Genomic DNA, 21,503 nt, shown 5'->3' with positions numbered 1-21,503 from the left:
GTCCTTACTTACTGTGTGTTCACCCAAAAAAAGTGGAGGACCTGCTAATTGAGATTCATGAAGGCTCTTGCGGAGCACATGCAGCGGGAAGGATGCTTGCATTTACAGCAATCACCCAAGGCTTCTGGTGGCCGTACATGCAAAAGGATGCTTTGCAGTACGTGAAAAAATGTGACAAGTGTCAAAAATTCACACCAATCCCCGATCAACCGGCTGGAGATCTTTGTCCTCTTACAAGTTCATGGCCTTTCGCACAATGGACGTTGGATATTGTTGGACCGTTTCCGCGAGCTACTGGCAATAGAAGGTTTTTGATTATCGCTACTGACTATTTCACGAAGTGGATCAAGGCAAAGCCTCTGCAGCAATTCGAGACATAGAAACAAGGAAGTTCGTCTGGGAAAATATCATAACCAGGTTCGGAATCCCGCTTGCCTTGATTAGTGATAACGGAACTCAGTTTTCTAGTGCCAAATTTAAAGAATTTTGTGGAGGATATGGGATAAAAAGAATCTTTATTTCACCCCTGCCTACCCACAATGCAATGGTGAGGCAGAGACGTCTAACAAGATCATCTTAGACGAGATTAAAAAAAGGTTGGAATCTTCCAAAAGAATATGGGTAGAAGAACTCCCGTCGGTATTGTGGGCCTACCAAACCACTCCTCACAGGTCTATGGGAGAATCCCCATCTGTGTCGACTTATAGAGCGGAGGCTATCATTCCCTTAGAAATAGGGCTTCCAACTCTCCCAGCGCAGATGTTTGAGGAAGGCAACAATGATCTGGCAATGGAGAGGAACCTGGATTTACTGCAGGAAAAGAGGGATCAGGCTATAGTGCGTCTGGCTGCTTACCAACAAGTGTTGTCCCGATCCTATAATAAATATGTTAGGGCAAGAGGCTTTGAAGTTGGGGACTTCTTCTTGCGAAAAGTCTTATCCCATACTAAGGATCCAACCGATGGAAAACTGGGTCCGAATTGGGAAGGTCCTTTCCAGGACATAGCACGGGTTGGCCAAGGAGCCTACAAGCTAGTTAGACAAGATGGTAGAAGTGTCCATGGAACTTGGAATATCTCCAACCTAAGGAGATTCTATGTGTAACGCCGATTATGGTTGTCTTAAGCCTTCGACAACATATCATCAATAGAAGAATAAGTTTTCTCTTCATCTAATTGTGCATTTTGCTATTTGTTCAAGCTAACTTATGGAAAATTTTAAGATTTAGCCGTGCAATTTGATCCTTACTCAGGTTTCACTTATCAAAGATATTGATTCCTGGCTCCAACACAAATAGGCTAAGAGAATCTTAGTCAAAAAATAAATCAGGGTGGTTTTCATGAAGAAGCGGTTGGAAAGGATTCCGGAAGTTACTTCAGAACTGCTGCTCAACCGTTTAAGCAGTTACTTCACACGTCTCGGCTGTTACCCATAACAGCTCAACCCTCTTGTCATTTCTACCTATAAATAGACATGAGAAAGGTACAGAAGGATGAAGCAAAAAGAAAGAAGCAACAACTGTTATCAACAATGAGTTCTTCTTCACGTCTCACGAATGCCCAACCTAAGAAAAGGGCAAAGGTAGATAACGAGGATGAAGATCTGATCGATCTCGAACATCCAACAGGTGTCCCCCTTAAGAAGAATGCTAAGTTGGAATACGAGGATGAGGATATGATCATCTCAGAACAACCAACAAACAATCCACCTAAGCAGGTGATTGAAATGGAAGACGAAGATGATGACGAGGAACTGAAAGTTATGGAGTCATTCCTAACTAGGAGTGCAGCAGACCAAGCGGAGGATTTGAAGGAAGAACTAAAGTATCTGAAGGGGGAATTCCAGAACGTTAACAATTGCAAGAAGGAGCTTATAAGCGCACTGCGAGCACTCACTCACCCAGATATATGACATGGCCTGGGTAGTGGCAATGGCTCAAGATCCACAAAGGCTTCGGATCTCTCTCTTGGACCTCTCAGCCCGTGTTAAATCTGTTTTAGATAGGGCGGGATAGTTTTGTTGGACAGGAATTTTATTCTAGGGTATAAAGAACACTGTCTATTCCATCTGCAACAGATCCAAGTTGTACTGTGATCTCAGTGATTGCTTCGTGCAATTTATCTGGGTCATGAGTACTTTCTTGTCTGCCCCATGACATATATCGAACACCTTGTATGGCATACTTTGAAACCATAAGTTGCCTTTTGTAGTCTTGAACTTTGTCGGTTGCTTTTTTAAGTCTCCTTTTGGTTTCCCTCAAAGCTTCTTGTAGAGATTCGATGGTTTTCTGGGGATCGTCCTCGTATACGTCTTCCCTTATAGGGGAGAGGTTGAATCTGGGATCATCTCCAGCTTCTTCTTCTTTAGAAGTAGAACCTTCATCAGTTCTAGACCTTTTTGCAGGTGGAGAGTTAGGAGTATCCATCCTTGAAGATTTCTTGAGGAAGATATTGGTTTATGCTGATTCTTACTTTTGAATATTTATACGAATGGAATATGAAGGAAGTGTTGGACCAAGACTTAGTGTCTAGGTCAACATTGTGTTTTTGATGATTGTGTATGATTGTATACTAAAATGTGTGTGAGCATGCTTGACTTGAACATATCCTAAAATGCTAGAAAACATGCTTAAATGGTTATTTGGTTAATTGTTTAATATCTTAATTGTGCATATACAAATGAAGGCTTATGTATATCTCTATGTGAATTTGGTATCTATATATTTTTGAGATAGTGCTGGAAATTAAGTTTTGGAAACAAACATACATGGACTAAGTTAGGGCATTAATCTTCTAATGATCATAATTTATCTTACTTAGGTCCAAATGACTTGAAACTTGAACCACATGCACATGAAGGTCTAATATATGTTCTAGGACTATAATCATGATAAATTAAGTGCATCACATATATATTTGGTCATATGCTTAAATTCCGCCAAAACTAGGTTTTACCTAATTTTGTGCATATGTGTTCTTTGTGAACGTGGTGAACCAAATGAACTCCGATTTAAATACAATTTCGTGTGCATCTTATTTTCATCACTATGAACATATTTGATTTAGTAAAGTTCAAGAGAAAAGGTCATTTACACTGAGTTTGTAAAATGACTTTGAATTTACACTTAGAATTTATCGGTTTCACTATTAGTGATCTAATTGCTTGGTTGAGTGACCAAACGATTTCCGATTGTTATGAAATTTTACATGGACATTCTAATACATATAAAATGATTTATCATGCAGTAATATGAATTTTCTGGGTTGTTTTTCTAATGTAATTAACCTATGCGCTCTATATGAAGCTCTTTGAGCTTACATGCAATTGGGGAGTTCTACCTCCTATTTCCTTGTAGGTTAATCATCATTGTGGTCTCATATGGCTCAGAATTCAGTATGTTCAAGAGTGGTCGAAGTCCAGTTTCTAAGAATGAGCTTGGAGCTCTAGGAAACTATGGAAAATCCTATATTTGCCAACCTTCCACTAAGGCATTTTGATTGATGATTGGAACTAGCCTTAGGGCTGTATAATATGGATATATTGGTGCTGCCAAATTCAGAGTTTGAAGTCAAGATTGGAGGGACATGTTTGGTCACGTGAAGGATCTCTTATCTTCATCAAACAAGATCTTGCACATGCTTCCTTTATTGAGGTCAATGATCAGATTTTTGTGAGAAGACAATTGATGAAGCTAAAGGACAAATGCAATGGTTGAAATTTGTAAGAGATGAGAAAGTATATTTTGCAACTAGATAAGACTTAGATTATGAAGATATTCTTGAAGACTACAAGCTCCAATGGTACACTAATCTATGGCTGAGATTGAATTGTTTTGAATTATGAATGGATCAGATTACAACAAGACTTGAAGGGTTAAGATGACCATTTAAAAGGTGAATCCAATGGTTGTGCATAAGACCATATTCTTGCTTGCAATTTTTGACTTAAAAGAAGATCTTACTTGATTTTTGGAGTCAAAGATGGTTGCAAGTTGCTACACATTTTGTAGGAAATCATTGGAGATACCAAGGCCAAGATTTGGTGTAAGTTTGATCAAATGGTCAAAGATGACAAAATTGTTGGAGATACCAAGGTCAAGATTTGGTGCAAGTTTGATCAAATTGTCAAAGATGGCTGCAAGTGCACATGACAACTCAAATCTTGGAAAGCTAGACTTGGAAAATGATGCAAGTGCAACGGCTACATATTGTAAGGTTGAGATTTAATGATCTATTCATTCAATGGCCAAGATTTGCACATGTAATTGAAGGTCGAGATTTGAAGATAGAAAAAGATCCAATGGTGGAAATCACAAGAGCTTGGTAAATTATAAAGAGGGGTTCTTCCTCATTCCAACTTGGAGAAGCCAAAATTACATTGAAGAAATTCTTGCTCTCAAAGCTTTCAAGCTAGTTTGTGCCATTGAATCCAAGCTTCTACCCAAGCCACTCTAAAGGCTTCCTCACTATTTTGCTTTTGCAAAGAGGGAGTGCTTCTCATTTGGCTTCTTATTTTCAGATTCGAAAATCCTCATTATTCTTCATTTTCTATCCAACCCGTGAGGTGATATTGTGATTCTTGAGTGTTCCTCAACCCCATTTGCTTAGTGCAAACCTTGAGTGAACCATTTATACTGAACACTTGTAAAAATCCCTTCATTGGGCAAAAACCTTGTTGAGGTTGAGTTTAAGGGAGTGCTTGAAACCCTTGGTTGTAAAGTTTGAAGATTATCTTGAAATCTTCAGTTTTAAGGGTGACCTAAAAACCCTTGTGAGTTTTGTGGAGCTCTTGAGAAAACCACATCCTTAGTGGAGGTTGGAAAATCCTAGGTTGGTGAACCTAGGTAGTAGACGTAGGAGAAGAGTCTCCGAACTACTATAAATTGCTGTGTGGACTTTCTTGATTGCATTGCTTGCTTGTTGATTGATTAAGTGTTTTGATTGCAGAATTTTCTGAACCACTAGTCTGTCCGTGCACTGTTCACATAGCTAAACTTTGAATTTTAATCTGAATTTTTGATATAGTATTCATTAGGGTGTTGTGATACTGCATACCAAATTTCATTGAATTCTGACTTGATTTGCTAGGTGAAATTTGAGTTGTAAAATCTGTGCGCAGTGTGTTGTTTAAAAAAATCTGTTTTTGCAATTCCTTGATTATTTGATAATTGATCATTCACCATATTGTATCACATCTTGCATTGAAATGAATATTGATTAAGATAATCATTAGAATCCAAATTTGTGTGCTAATTGTTAATTGACATTGATTTCCTTTTAAATTATAAAAAGAGATTCTTATCGGAATTTGGGGACACAATTCACCCCCCCTCTTGTGTTAAGTACGATCCATCAATTGGTATCGGAGCAGGTTTGCTAAAACATAGGATTAACACCCTTATTAGCATTTTTATGACTTACACAAATTTGCATGTTGAGGCCGAAAGCCTTTCTATGGATATTCCACCTATCTTTGATGATGACTATCCATTTTGGAAGAATAGAATGAGAATATTTATTAAATCTAGAGGCATAGACGTATGGAGGGTAGTAAAGGATGGTCCTCATTGTCCTAATAGAAGTAGAGGAGATGAATGGACAAATAAGGACATTGAATTAATGTGCTTAAATGTTTATGCTATTAATCTCTTTCATATCTCTCTTAGTAGGTGTGGACTTGACCATATTTCCGGATGTACAAATGCAAAGCAAGTTTGGGAAATGATGGAAAGAAAGTATGAAAGGTCAAATGGCGATGTGTGCCTAGTGACCAAAGTGGAGGAGATCTCTAGTGATAAAGAGGAAGAAATCAAGGCCAACCTTTGCTTGGTGGCAAAGGAAGAAGAGTTATCATCCATTCCGGATGATATGGTAAATGATTCTACACTACCCACTTATGATGAATTGAGTAATGTGTATGATGAATTATGTGATGCTCATGGTGACTTAATTTCTAAATACAAGCATGCTACAAAAGAAATATCTAGGCTTGTGAAAATTGAGAAATCACATGTGGATGAGATTAATGACTTGAATGATAAGTATGTTGATCTAAATGCAAAGCATGATAATATATATTTATCTCTTGATGCTTTGATGAAAGAAAATGAAAATCTTAGAAATGAATTATCTATGCATGCTTCTAGTAGTAACATGGCAAATTGTAATATTTCAAAGATTCATGATTTGGATGCCTTGCATGCTAGAGTGAATGAGTTAGAACAAGAGTTGAGAACATGGGATGAGCATGAATGTATAATTTTGAACAACTCTACTTCTTTGCAACTTGAGCTTGATGATGTGAAAGAAAAGTATAGGATGTTAGAAATTCAATTTTCTAAATTCTCTATGAGTTCATCAAAGCTTGATGAGTTGCTTGCCTCTCAAAGACACTACCTTGATAAGAGTGGACTTGGATTTGATCCTACGAAACTCAAAGAAACCTTGAGTAGTGTTAGTACCATAGCCAAGCCTTCAAAAGGCAAGGCCAAGCTAGCTCATCCCATGGGTGAGACTAGTACCTCTAGGGAAACTCATCCTAGACTAAGGAGAATTCACCTAAGGAGGTTGTGGGTGCCAAAGGGTTTGTGTGATATTGATGTGAAAGCATATGTGAAGAATTCTTTTAATATTAATGTATATGCAATTGTGGCCACTAACCCTAAAGGATCCAAGGTTTGGATACCTAAAACGTCTTGATCACACTTTATTTAGATGTGCTATGCATTAGTTTGGGATACTAGGCTTTATTGATTTGTTTCTCTTTAAAAAAAAAAAAAAAGAGTTTAATGCTAGAACCTAAATGAAGGGGCTGCCCAAATATGATTTTTAATGATTGTCATTGAAAACGATTTTATTAGGTTATATGATGCTTGGATGTTGTATGAGAGTTATGCATTTACACTATTTTTAATCTTTATTGAAAAAGATTGCAAATTAAGCATGAAATGCATGATATGTATGACAAAGGTTGAATATGAGGAAATCATTGAACAAATTATTTTTGTAATTTTTGTATGAAAAGAAAACCTAAAGTTATCTACTTTAGGAGTTTTAATTTAAAGATGTTTTTTCTTGAATACAAAAGAAAATCTGGAGAAGTTTGATGATAAAAGTGATATTTGTATTCTTCTTGATTACTTATCTCTTTCTAGTGCACACAATGCTTTTGATGCTAAGCCTAGAATGGTTAAGGAAAGTGTTTGTCTTAATTTTTATGATATAACCACACTTGAGGTCAATGTGCTTGTAGAGAAATAATTTTCAGATTTGAAGGACCTTGGACATCCCAAGGAGTTAATCTAAAATGGTACCCGTGGGGTACTTATCTTGGATGAGGATGCACCATTGGTGAAGAGCTCAAAAGAAGATGAAGATCTCAAATGATGAAGCAACACCAATTGGTGAGGAAAGTGTGCAACCATTGGGGGAGCAACTTTAAATCAAGGAAAATATATTCAAAACATGGACAAGCACAAACACTCTAAGGAAGGAACAAATATTAAAGGAATATCATCAAGATGCTCAAACAAAAAGCTAGGAGGGTTTCGACGGTCATTTCTTAAACCTTTAAACTCCTTTGTATTATTTTTGTTAGATGCTTAACTTTAACTCAATTGCATTTGGAATGTTTGATTTTGGATGATATATGCTTTAGACATGATTAAATGATGATGATACGTGCATTAAGTTTGAATGAAGCATCATGGGTGCATATTTGCTTAATTGGTATCTCTTGTTGTTTTTAATTGGATTGGAATACATTGATGATATGTGGTATGCATATTTTCTCAAATATTCATTGGTATGCATGATTGAAGGGGGAGCATGCCCTAAGTCTAGAAATTCATGTTTTATCATTAATTGAAAAAGATAGAACGTATGTTAAGTTTCTTAAGTGAACTTGTTGCATCTCTATAATTTGGAAGCAATATGTGGAATACATGACTTCTCGTGTGCTTTTATTACTATTCATGAACGCATGTATTTGGTTGGTGTGAACTCCTCTCCCTATTCCCTCTTGATTGATTACATTATGGGGAAGAGATAATGATTAGAAAAGATGCATTAAAATGACATATTCTAAATTGGCATACTTTCATGTGATATTTAGTATTTGAGCTTTTATTGACGAAACATACTTATCTTGTATCAAGCATGGTGCATCCTTAAACTAGTACTTGAACTGACATATGAAATGGTTTATAGACCAAAGTTTAAGGGGGAGTGCATTTGCCATGTTTTGGTGAGAAGTATGTATGCTACTATGCTTGAAGTAAGGGGGAGCTAATATGAACATTACTTTGTACTCGATATATAGCTCACTTCATTTGCATGATTTGAAACAATTAAGAATTTGAGTATAAAATGAGAATTTCAATTAAACCTTAAGATCTTTTTGATAATTACAAAAAGGGGGGAGAAAGAATATAGTGTTTGGATAAAGATTGTAGTTCTTAAAAAAAAATGGTACATCTTTAGAAAACTACATTGCACATTTTGGAATCATCAAAAAGGGGGAGATTGTTGGACATAAATTTTATTCTAGGGTATAAAGAACACTGTCTATTCCATCTGCAACATATCCAAGTTGTACTGTGATCTCAGTGATTGCTTCGTGCAATTTATCTGGGTCATGAGTACTTGCTTGTCTGCCCCATGACATATATCGAACACCTTGTATGGCATACTTTGAAACCATAAGTTGCCTTTTGTAGTCTTGAACTTTGTCGGTTGCTTTTTTAAGTCTCCTTTTGGTTTCCCTCAAAGCTTCTTGTAGAGATTCGATGGTTTTCTGGGGATCGTCCTCGTATACGTCTTCCCTTATAGGGGAGAGGTTGAATCTGGGATCATCTCCAGCTTCTTCTTCTTTAGAAGTAGAACCTTCATCAGTTCTAGACCTTTTTGCAGGTGGAGAGTTAGGAGTATCCATCCTTGAAGATTTCTTGAGGAAGATATTGGTTTATGCTGATTCTTACTTTTGAATATTTATACGAATGGAATATGAAGGAAGTGTTGGACCAAGACTTAGTGTCTAGGTCAACATTGTGTTTTTGATGATTGTGTATGATTGTATACTAAAATGTGTGTGAGCATGCTTGACTTGAACATATCCTAAAATGTTAGAAAACATGCTTAAATGGTTATTTGGTTAATTGTTTAATATCTTAATTGTGCATATACAAATGAAGGCTTATGTATATCTCTATGTGAATTTGGTATCTATATATTTTTGATATAGTGCTGGAAATTAAGTTTTGGAAACAAACATACATGGACTAAGTTAGGGCATTAATCTTCTAATGATCATAATTTATCTTACTTAGGTCCAAATGACTTGAAACTTGAACCACATGCACATGAAGGTCTAATATATGTTCTATGACTATAATCATGATAAATTAAGTGCATCACATATATATTTGGTCATATGCTTAAATTCCGCCAAAACTAGGTTTTACCTAATTTTGTGCATATGTGTTCTTTGTGAACGTGGTGAACCAAATGAACTCCGATTTAAATACAATTTCGTGTGCATCTTATTTTCATCACTATGAACATATTTGATTTAGTAAAGTTCAAGAGAAAAGGTCATTTACACTGAGTTTGTAAAATGACTTTGAATTTACACTTAGAATTTATCGGTTTCACTATTAGTGATCTAATTGCTTGGTTGAGTGACCAAACGATTTCCGATTGTTATGAAATTTTACATGGACATTCTAATACATATAAAATGATTTATCATGCAGTAATATGAATTTTCTGGGTTGTTTTTCTAATGTAATTAACCTATGCGCTCTATATGAAGCTCTTTGAGCTTACATGCAATTGGGGAGTTCTACCTCCTATTTCCTTGTAGGTTAATCATCATTGTGGTCTCATATGGCTCAGAATTCAGTATGTTCAAGAGTGGTCGAAGTCCAGTTTCTAAGAATGAGCTTGGAGCTCTAGGAAACTATGGAAAATCCTATATTTGCCAACCTTCCACTAAGGCATTTTGATTGATGATTGGAACTAGCCTTAGGGCTGTATAATATGGATATATTGGTGCTGCCAAATTCAGAGTTTGAAGTCAAGATTGGAGGGACATGTTTGGTCACGTGAAGGATCTCTTATCTTCATCAAACAAGATCTTGCACATGCTTCCTTTATTGAGGTCAATGATCAGATTTTTGTGAGAAGACAATTGATGAAGCTAAAGGACAAATGCAATGGTTGAAATTTGTAAGAGATGAGAAAGTATATTTTGCAACTAGATAAGACTTAGATTATGAAGATATTCTTGAAGACTACAAGCTCCAATGGTACACTAATCTATGGCTGAGATTGAATTGTTTTGAATTATGAATGGATCAGATTACAACAAGACTTGAAGGGTTAAGATGACCATTTAAAAGGTGAATCCAATGGTTGTGCATAAGACCATATTCTTGCTTGCAATTTTTGACTTAAAAGAAGATCTTACTTGATTTTTGGAGTCAAAGATGGTTGCAAGTTGCTACACATTTTGTAGGAAATCATTGGAGATACCAAGGCCAAGATTTGGTGTAAGTTTGATCAAATGGTCAAAGATGACAAAATTGTTGGAGATACCAAGGTCAAGATTTGGTGCAAGTTTGATCAAATTGTCAAAGATGGCTGCAAGTGCACATGACAACTCAAATCTTGGAAAGCTAGACTTGGAAAATGATGCAAGTGCAACGGCTACATATTGCAAGGTTGAGATTTAATGATCTATTCATTCAATGGCCAAGATTTGCACATGTAATTGAAGGTCGAGATTTGAAAATAGAAAAAGATCCAATGGTGGAAATCACAAGAGCTTGGTAAATTATAAAGAGGGGTTCTTCCTCATTCCAACTTGGAGAAGCCAAAATTACATTGAAGAAATTCTTGCTCTCAAAGCTTTCAAGCTAGTTTGTGCCATTGAATCCAAGCTTCTACCCAAGCCACTCTAAAGGCTTCCTCACTATTTTGCTTTTGCAAAGAGGGAGTGCTTCTCATTTGGCTTCTTATTTTCAGATTCAAAAATCCTCATTATTCTTCATTTTCTATCCAACCCGTGAGGTGATATTGTGATTCTTGAGTGTTCCTCAACCCCATTTGCTTAGTGCAAACCTTGAGTGAACCATTTATACCGAACACTTGTAAAAGTCCCTGCATTGGGCAAAAACCTTGTTGAGGTTGAGTTTAAGGGAGTGCTTGAAACCCTTGGTTGTAAAGTTTGAAGATTATCTTGAAATCTTCAGTTTTAAGGGTGACCTAAAAACCCTTGTGAGTTTTGTGGAGCTCTTGAGAAAACCACATCCTTAGTGGAGGTTGGAAAATCCTAGGTTGGTGAACCTAGGTAGTAGACGTAGGAGAAGAGTCTCCGAACTACTATAAATTGCTGTGTGGACTTTCTTGATTGCATTGCTTGCTTGTTGATTGATTAAGTGTTTTGATTGCAGAATTTTCTGAACCACTAGTCTGTCCGTGCACTGTTCACATAGCTAAACTTTGAATTTTAATCTGAATTTTTGATATAGTATTCATTAGGGTGTTGTGATACTGCATACCAAATTTCATTGAATTCTGACTTGATTTGCTAGGTGAAATTTGAGTTGTAAAATCTGTGCGCAGTGTGTTGTTTAAAAAAATCTGTTTTTGCAATTCCTTGATTATTTGATAATTGATCATTCACCATATTGTATCACATCTTGCATTGAAATGAATATTGATTAAGATAATCATTAGAATCCAAATTTGTGTGCTAATTGTTAATTGACATTGATTTCCTTTTAAATTATAAAAAGATATTCCTATCGGAATTTGGGGACACAATTCACCCCCCCTCTTGTGTTAAGTACGATCCATCAAGTTTTAGCAATATGGTCCATCTAAAATTTAATCTGTAATATTTTCCCTTTTATGCAATAAATAAGGTAGTTTTTGAGTACATACTTGCAGGAAAAGGCTATACAGATAAAAGCGACGTCTTATTTAAGATTTTAGCCAAAGAGGCTTTATTCCAAGAAAAAGATAAGTCTTAGCCAAAGAGGTTTTATTCCAAGAAAAAGACAAATGAGTCTTACCCAAAGAGGCTTTATTCAAAGAAAAAGACTAAGAAAAGTCGAAGCCAAAAGGCTTTATTCATACAATTAGTTCAACACGAATGCCGAAGAGGCAAAATCCAAAATAAAAAGATGCTAGCAAGAGGAAACATATTCCTACTGTCCACTAAGATTTGTGGCCGAAGTAGTCCCAGAAGCATTGGTACCTGGGCCAATGCAATCTTCACTAAGTTTCTTTAGGCTTGGGCGAGGATGGTCAGGGGCAAGCCACTGGAAGAAGTCCTCCGACCAAGCTTCATGTTTTGGAGGAATCTTGAGTGCGAGAAGTGTACAACCATGCCCAAGTCCAAAGTGTTCGTTGGATTCAACAGCAAGAGTTTTCGTATATTTCTTGCAGCATTGGGCTATGCTTTCCTCAACTGCTTTCGTCCTTTCTACCTCAGCTCTAGACAATTGGTTTTTGGTTTTGGAAAGCTTGCTCCGGGTCTTCACTACCTCTTCATTGGCTTCAGCAAGCTTCTCTTCAAGAATGGATTTCTCTTCTAGGATCTTCTCAAAATTAGCTTGCATAGTCTTTGACTTCACTAGCTCTGCCTTTGCTTCAAAAAGTTGACGCTTCAAATCAACTATGTAGTGAAGGCACATCTGAGAACCCTGATAGAAACAAAGAAAAGGGTAGTATAAATTAATCCACATATACACGAATTTAATGAATAAGAATAAGTAAGAGGAAAACAAGATGCAGAGACATAGGATCATCCACAAAGCCTTTAAACATATAACCGGTATTATCCCAAGATGGAGGAATCAAGGTGCTTCTACCAAGAGTAAAGGGTGCAAACGTAGTGCCACTACCCAAGGAAGAAGAGTCATCAGCACCTCTGGATACTCCAAACGAATGGAGATTAGGACGAGTCCCTGGGGATGAAAAAGACAACGTTGACTTATCCAAAGAAGAGCTGGCAAATGAGGTTGAGGATCCTCCAATAGGCCTAGGAGATCCAAAGATGTTTGCCCAGGGACTAAATTTAGTCTTAGGGAGATCAGGGATCAACAAGCTCCTCAAAGATCCAGAAGACCCACTCGAAAGAACCTCTGCAATCATACGAAATAAATGATACATATATAAAAGTACATACATAAAAAAAAAACTCAACTAAACTAAGCAAAGGAAGACAAACCTAAGAGGGAGGAATGCTCGCTAGAAGTATCCTGAAAATCATCATCATCCTGGTCTTCCTCACTCTCACCCTCAGACTCTGATCCAACCACTATAGAAGAAGAAGTGACGGGAAGAGCAACTGTTACCAAAGAAAGCTTCCTCTTGCGTTTCTGTTGTCGCTGCCTGGCTGGGGGTACCTTGAAGTACTCATACGCTTCTTCGATGGATACGCCAGGGGGAGAGGAGCAAAACCACGATAAGAGGGTTTACAACCAAATAACACTGGGGTAGATCTCCAAAACTTACCACCAGGCTTGGAACTAGCATAAGAGTCATCAAGGACCTCTTGCACAACCTCACTAAGTTCATTCGGGAGTGCGGGAAAATCAGAACAAAGGCATACCTAGGGGTTCCCCTTTACGAGAGGTAAAGCCGCTCCAATGCTCGAAGACGAGCATATAATCCACGTCTTTATTGGAATTTAGCAGCAGAGAAGATCGATAGTTGCAAGTTTTTTCCTCAAGAAAGAATTCATTTGCATCACACCACCGATGATCTGATAAGCATTCAGAGCTAACTCCGAAGGATGAAGATCTGTATAGATAAAGAATTCCTGAAAGAGAGGCGAGAATAGAATGTGGAATTTGCACTCCGAAAATAGGAACACGGGGACCTTGATGTACTCAGGATCAGAATCCCTATTGTCATTGAAGGAAGCCTGAATGTCAAATGGAGGTAAACTCTAGTGCTTCGCATTGAATGCGGCTAAGTTCTCTGGAGAAGAAATCAAATCCTTGAGCTTACCCATGGCAAAACCTATAAGATCCAAGGTATGTAAATTATAAAAAAATATCTATATAAATCAATAAGTTGGATATGGGCTGAACCCCCACTGGGGTCCGATAGACCCACGTAGGGGTTGGGGCCGAACCCCCCACGTGGGGGTTGTGGGCCGAATCCCCAATATGGGGGTCAGGGCCAAACTCTATGTGGGGGCCAAACCCCTACTAGGGCCCAACAGACCCCACGTAGGGGTTGGGGTAGAACCCCCAATGTAGGGGTAGGGGCCGACCCCCATCGAGGGGGTCGGGGCCAAACCCCCCACTGGGGTTCGGCGGGGATCTGGCAAGGGGGCCGGACCCCCAATCCCCATCTGGGGTGATTTTCCTCCAATATTTTGAGAGGGCTTATTCCGTACAAACGCGACTACAAAAAGAAAAGTTTTAACTTCAACAAAAAGATTTAAGCAGAGAAAAGAATTACCTCTTGAAGAAAAGAAAATAGACGACCTTTGAAGCATATGAAGTTCAGAAAAGAAAAAAATCTTCACAAAGTGTCGTTATTTATAGAGGGTGTCAAGACTCCTAATCCAACTAGGAGACTACTTGCTGAGAAACATGAGCATCCTAATCCAACTAGGAGACTACTTGCTGATAAACATGAAAAGCCTTTAAATTTATCCAAAAATTATTTAGGTAAAAAAAGGCTGGGGGTATTTGTGGAGCAAATTACTACGCACTCCGTATGTATGGTTCTAGAAGATTGGCAGCTCCCAGACAAAAGAACTTTATCCAGAAGTAGTTTATCCGACAATTCAATTATCCGACGGTTACAATTAGGAAGGAGCAGTTACAACAGGAGGTTACCAGAGCGGTTAAATTGTCTTAGGAACTGACATAACTGCATCAACTGAAAAATCCCCAAGGCCTATAAATACATATCGTTTCCATATTTGTAAGGGGATATTTTAACACTCTACTCTAATAAAAGATCAGACTCCGTGGACATAGACAAAGCCGAACCACGTAAATTTTGTGTTTTCATTTTCTTAAAGCTTTCTACTTTATGCGTATTTTATACTTCGGTGCAAATCTAGCATCGACAGTCTTGTGGGGAGTAAATTTTTTGATGCAGTTGAAGTTCAAGGCACAGGGGCCTTTGAAGCATCAAATTAGTCATATCAACATGAACGCAGTAACATTAAACAAAGCTCCCTCACAAACTCTCCTGGATAAATTTAAACCAAGCCATATCTGTATCATTCAAATTACAAACACACTACTTCAAAAGATCAAGCAAACCATCCTCAACTAGTTCTCACATATTCATAACCATCATCAGTACATATGAATTATATTGTGTCATAAACAGATTAGAAGTGAATCATTAGATCTTACAAGTAAACCATCAACAAATTACAATAGATTATAAAATATCATGAATAGAGTATATCATCAAAAGTCCAACATCCCATTTTTTCATTCCTACATCAAAAATGAAAATAAAAATATTATAATCATGTTCAATTTATTAGAATCAACTAAATTATAATAAAAAAAAACCAAAGATGTACCCCAGTATTATTAAGTATAGGAAAATTCCTCTTGTCATATGATTCAGTGATGATAATTTTTGGTGGACCAACTGACATACATGACAACAATTGCTTCAAAAAACACAGGAATGACTTAGTCGTCTCATCACTTAAGAATGCACATGTGAAGAGTATAGTTTGTCCATGATGATTAACTCCAACCAAGAGTGCAAAGTCGTATCCTATCGATTTGTATTGTAAGTAGTATCAAAGACAACTACATTCCAAAAGCCATATATGTATTTCTACATTTTACATCTATCCAAAAATAACGTGTAATCTTGTTTTCATCATCCATATCGATTACAAAGTAAAATTCAAGATTTTTTTTCTTTTTCAGACTCAAAATACTCGTATAATATTTGTGCATCATGTCTAACATGCATTTTCATCTCATCTCGTCAAGTATTGTAAAAATCATTTTCTATACATCCAATATTCTTTATACCTCATGTCTCTAACTCCAAAATACTTATTTGTTATGTATTGTCATATTTTCTGCACTCAATTGTTGTGTCAAAGCCTTCTTTGCAAAACACATGGAACAATGAGACCGTAACAAATGAACTTTTTTGGATGTTTTTAATACATGATTATGACTATGACTTCACAAGAGATATTTTAGCTTTACATTCTTCTCTGGTTATACCTCATTTCTTTTTAAGAACGTGATTTAACTCTACATTATCTCGACACCCTTGCTCTTGTTTCTTTAATAACTCCACATACGAATACTAAATCCATCTTTCCTTACATATTCGTTATAAAATTATAGGTTTCATCCAATGAATTAAATTTTTGCCTAATTTTTAAAAAATTTCAAGGCTTACTTAGGGAACATAATTTGAATCATTAGACGATGAGTAACCCATATCCATGCCATACATATTAGAAAAAAGTTTCTCCTATATTTAACAAACAACAATCATGTTCAACAAAAAAACAGATATCAAGAACAAGAATTTTCTCCTACAATTACAGCATATTCAAGATAATAGTAAAAGAATTCAATTGATCCTAAGCTTGAAGAAGAAGAATTATACTATATGACAGAGGGTATTATATTTCAATTAAAAATAAGCAGTATACGCCTACATTACAGATTCATTGAGAACACCATACTCCTACTCTAGATATTCAATCAGAGCTCTATATTCCAATTCCTGATGGCCAAAGCTCTAAATAAAGTGAAAACAGAGATATCTTATTTTGGTTACCTGGATAACAAAGAGCTCAAAACCAGTTGAATACAAAGAAAAGGAAGATGGAACAAATCAGATGCATAGCTTCACATCTGATCGAAATCATGATTTTGTACAAAGATAAAAGATTGCGTCTAAGTGTGCTATCGATATGGCGTCTATGCACAAAATTGTTCACTCGCTATAGAACCTTGAAAAACTAGAACTTAATTGTTACAAAACTTACCCTGTAAATCTAGTTTAATCGCAAACGAATGTGCACATAGGGGAACGCGATGAATCTTCTCATAATATCTTCGTAAAGAATCTGCACACAAGGGGTTGTGATGAGGGGTTACGCCTAACTGGCTTTGTCGCTTGAATCGATCAGATGTGTGCTTATTTTAATCGCCAGAGTCGATTACTCGATTTAGGTTGAAGCAGAAAAGGCTCGCATGATACAGATAGTATGTGGACTGGCTTTTAGAAAGGTTTAGCTTGTAATCATTGGATTGATCCAATGGCTAATAATAAGACCCTTATTTTAGACCCTCAGGAGAGAAAACATGTGTGTGTATGTGTGTGTGTGCTCACACACACACACACATATATTATGATATAATTTTTGTACCCTTTGTTGGTGTGAATCGTCATGGACAAATTACCCTCTTGACATGTACATTCTTAAGTGGTGAGACGATAGTCTTTTCTATGAATTTAGTAGTAGTTGTTGACATCAATGACAATAGGTCCACCTAGAATGATATCACTGATGAAGATCCTCTAATGACTAAAGGTACTGTCAAAAATCTTGCATACTATCATCTATGAAAACCGCGACCTGGACTAAATCAAAGAGAAACAAATATTGATTGAAAGTACATGTTTGCAAGACGCGTGAATTGAGAACAATCTATTTCTAACTTATATCACGAATTGAGGTTAATTTTGTACATGAAAATAATATTTAAATTTCTTCTATCTTTTTATTGAAATATGGTTTAAAAACCTATGGACCTTATGGTAAAAAAATAGGATGGACCTATCGCAAAAAAAGAAGTGTTTAAATTTACGGATATAATATTAATTTTCCAAAAAAAAAAACCACTAAGTTACTTTCTTACACTTCTAAAGATATGATTTCGATATGGCATCAAATCTTTGCCTAACTTTACCAAAACGGGATGGTATCTAATCTGAAACCTTTTAGGACCAAATAGGTGAAATGAAACAACATTTTTTCATGAAAAAAATATATAATTGAATTATTTTCTTAAAAAGATAATAATAATATTCAAGAACATGCCATCATTATTTCCATGCCCAACAAGTTGGTATGGTAAAATGAAAATCTTATGATAGTTACTTATACAGACAATTAAGGGGAGCCAAAGTGAGGTTGTACTCTTTGGAAGCACTATCATATTTAGAAACAGAAGTAGCCAAACAATTTATTGGGGTACGTCATTTTCTTCAATTTTTTAGGGTTAAGAAGAGAGAGTAAAAAGTGTAAAATTTTGACCGTTGATAATGTATTCAGCTATTGAATCTTTAAAAAAGAAATATGTTATAGACTTTGTATTCAATGTTTTATAACCATTTAGAATATTCATAGTTGTTGTAAATCTACACCCATACATTTCAACTATATTGTCCGCTTAGGGTTGTCTGATTCCCATGAATACATCGAACTCGCACTGCTTTGTTTCTCTCAAACCCAACTACTAATGGGGCATTTGGTTTATAATTGTGTGAGATGAGCATGAGATGAGAAGGAGATGAGTGCGAGGTGAGTGTGAGATGAGTATGGGATGAGCATGGCCATGTTTGGTGTAAAATAAAGAGTGAACATGAGTGTGAGAATATTAATAGTACAATTTTCATAGGGTGTTGCTATTTATACCCACTCTATATGCCTATACCTATGAATCTATGTCTTTTTATTTTCATTGACATTCAATGGTTAGCTACAAATAGTTGAATCCGTACTAATTTGTGCAACTGACTATAAATCATCTGGTACATACACCATTGACTCTTGACTTACAACATATTTAAGCCTTTGGGCCTTGTTTCGAATTTATTATTGGATTTTATAAAAATCTTTGGTTTTTACCTAGCCTAGTGATAAGCATGTTCATGTCTTGTCTTAGGCCAATGATTTACGATTGTCAAGTGGTTCAAGTGATCAGGTAAATATACAACTTCTTAAATGTTTTAGGAAATTTTTTTCATTAATTGTAGATGCTCAAGTGAATGTCTATTGTTCTCAGGATGATATTCTCGGACACGAAATAAAACAAGAAGACGAAAAAGTGGATGAATTTTCCACCGACATGGTATGATATTTAACTCAATTAATATATGTTTTATTATGTCAATTTGTAATAAAAAATTGTTAATTTCTAACAGAATTAATACATTTTTAGGTATTCAATTCGCAACAATCTCTAATTGATTGGATTCAAAATACTGGACGCGGTTTAGGATATATCATTATCATTAAAAGGTTGAGACTAGTATAATCGGGAAGAGTCCTAGACTGTTATTCCAATGTGATCGCGGTAGCATACAGAAGCAAGAAAACCTCTACATAGGTTACAGGCACAAAAAAATTTGATTGTCCTTTCAGATTGAAAGGGGTGAAAATGCGCACAGGTGATGACTGGATGGCAAGGGTGGTATGTGGAACATATAATTATGCCCCTGCAACATATATAGAGGGACATCCATACCTCGGTCGACTCTCTGAATTTGAAATCTAGTTGATGGTACATCTATCTACAAAAAATGTGAAGCCACGAGATATCTTGACATCGTTGAAGAAGCAGAATCCGAACAACGTGTCTACCATTAAGACCGTATACAATGTATGCCATAAATTTTAGACTGTAGAGAAAGCAGATAAAACCCATATGCAAGTTGTCATGTCATTCCTACAACGTGAAGGATACATTTTCGAGAGTCGAACAAATGTTGTAACCAATGAGCTTGAAGATTTATTCTTCGCACATTCAAGATCATTAGAGCGATGGTGTGCATTCCCGCACGTGTTATTGATGGACGCAACATATAAAACAAATAGGTACAGGATGCCTCTCTTTGAGATTGTTGGCGTGACTGCAACTAATTTTGCATAGCATTCGTGTTCCTGCCCTCAGAAAAAGTGTTCAATTATACTTGGGCTTTAAGGTGTCTGCAGTCAACAATGGATGGATGCACTGGTCCATGAGTTATTGTCACGGACAGAGAGTTGGCCTTGATGAATGCATCTGTCCAGGTATTTCTCGATGCTAAGAAATTACTTTGTAGATGGCACATCTATAGGAGTATTTTGAGCAAGTGCAGACCATCAATAACAAACAACAAATCTTGGAATGCATTCTACAAAATGTGGACTACGTTGCTGAAGTATGAAACTGAGAATGCATTTGTGTGCAATTTAGCGGACCTTGAGGTAGTATTACAAAACTTTTCAGGTATTATTAATTATCTTAAGGATGTATGGTTGACACCATATAAAGAGATGTTTGTATCCACCTCGACCAACAAATATCTGTGTTTTGGAAACCAAACAACTAAAGAGTCAAGAGCCAGCATGCCAAGTTGAAACGATACTTGGAGTCATCACAGTTAGATTTGGTGACATTCACTGTCGTTTATTCATCAAGTCATCCAATCATAGGACATAGCTATCAAAGCGAGTATTGAGCAAAGCAAAATTATCGTCCAACATCGATTCAATATACCGCACTTCCAGGAATTATGTGGTCTCGTTTCAAACCGCTCATTGCATCTGATTTTGAAGGAATTTGAGCGATCTAAGAATGCCGGAGAAGTTTCCTACAAATGCTGATGTCAACTTCATATGAGCTATGGACTGCCATGTGCACACGAGCAAGCAATATATTTGAACGATAGTCGTCCCATACCAATTGATTCCATAGATAATTTTTGGAGGAAACTTGACTTATCACCGTGTGTGTCTCTTCAAGATGATGACATCGATTGTGACGTCAGTCTGTAAGTGTTCAAGGAACAGTTTAAGCAACAACCAAGGCATGATAAATTCAGTCTTTTAAGGAAGTTGAGAGAGATAATCACGCCATCAACAACTTTAATTCGTGAATCTATTAATAAGACGAATACTCGATGCACGTTATAACAGTTAATCTAACAATTAAAAATTATAACAGTTAACGTAACTCAAGTATTTGTTTAAGTACAATAACTAATAGTAATAAAAAAATTGGTTTTGGTCAATTATATAAGAGAGAGACAACACCAAACACTGTTCATAATGGAATTTTTTCCTTCTTTTTTAATGACGTGACATGCCATAAACGAATTATGAAAGAACATAATCTATAAACAATATGATATTTGTCTGCGTTTATCGAATCAATATAAATATTTGGTCATATAATAAATTTCATAACAAATCAGTTGTCATGAGATATGAAAGAATAGGGAATAGGGAGGGTTTATATAGTGAATATGGTGGGTGTTTTTAGAAAGTCCATTTTCATATTATCCTTTTTTTATTTTTAGAAAATAAAAAAATATTTTATAATAAAAGTAAAAGAATCTTTTACATATCAAAACTCATTCTTCCTTGTGGAGAATAGAGGGTTGAATAAGTTTGAGATTCAACCCTCCAAAACTCAACCAAATAAAAGAATATCTCACCCGCATTCCCCCCTTCAAATATCAACCAAATGTCTCGTAAAG

This window comes from Tripterygium wilfordii, chromosome 2, assembly GCF_013401445.1.
Source record: "Tripterygium wilfordii isolate XIE 37 chromosome 2, ASM1340144v1, whole genome shotgun sequence".
Classification (NCBI taxonomy): domain Eukaryota; kingdom Viridiplantae; phylum Streptophyta; class Magnoliopsida; order Celastrales; family Celastraceae; genus Tripterygium; species Tripterygium wilfordii.
Note: the sequence above shows the minus strand (reverse complement) of the source record.